The sequence below is a fragment of the Penaeus monodon genome, chromosome 27, assembly GCF_015228065.2.
Source record: "Penaeus monodon isolate SGIC_2016 chromosome 27, NSTDA_Pmon_1, whole genome shotgun sequence".
NCBI classification, from domain to species: Eukaryota; Metazoa; Arthropoda; class Malacostraca; order Decapoda; family Penaeidae; genus Penaeus; species Penaeus monodon.
Window position 1 is genome coordinate 28,103,810 of NC_051412.1, and position 306 is coordinate 28,104,115.

Here is a 306-nt window from a genome sequence, read left to right on the forward strand (position 1 = left end):
TTCCCGTTTCCAGGCGGCCAGAGTAAAAAAGGGTGAAAATATGAGGAAAAAAGTGGAACAGAGGCGAACTTGCTCACCAGCCCATCATTTCAACACCTCCCTTCCCTCCGTCCACATGGCTCACTGGATCACTAATTACCCGATTTCATTATCGGCCAGGGAGCCATTAAGGTGAGACGAGCACTTTCGTCTTCCTTGGCTTCTTGGACAGCGAACAGGAAGAAATCGGCCTTGAACGTCAACCAAAGATGATCTGGTTTGAGGAGGAAACGAGTACCTGTTTTTCTTCTTTTTGATAAGTTACCC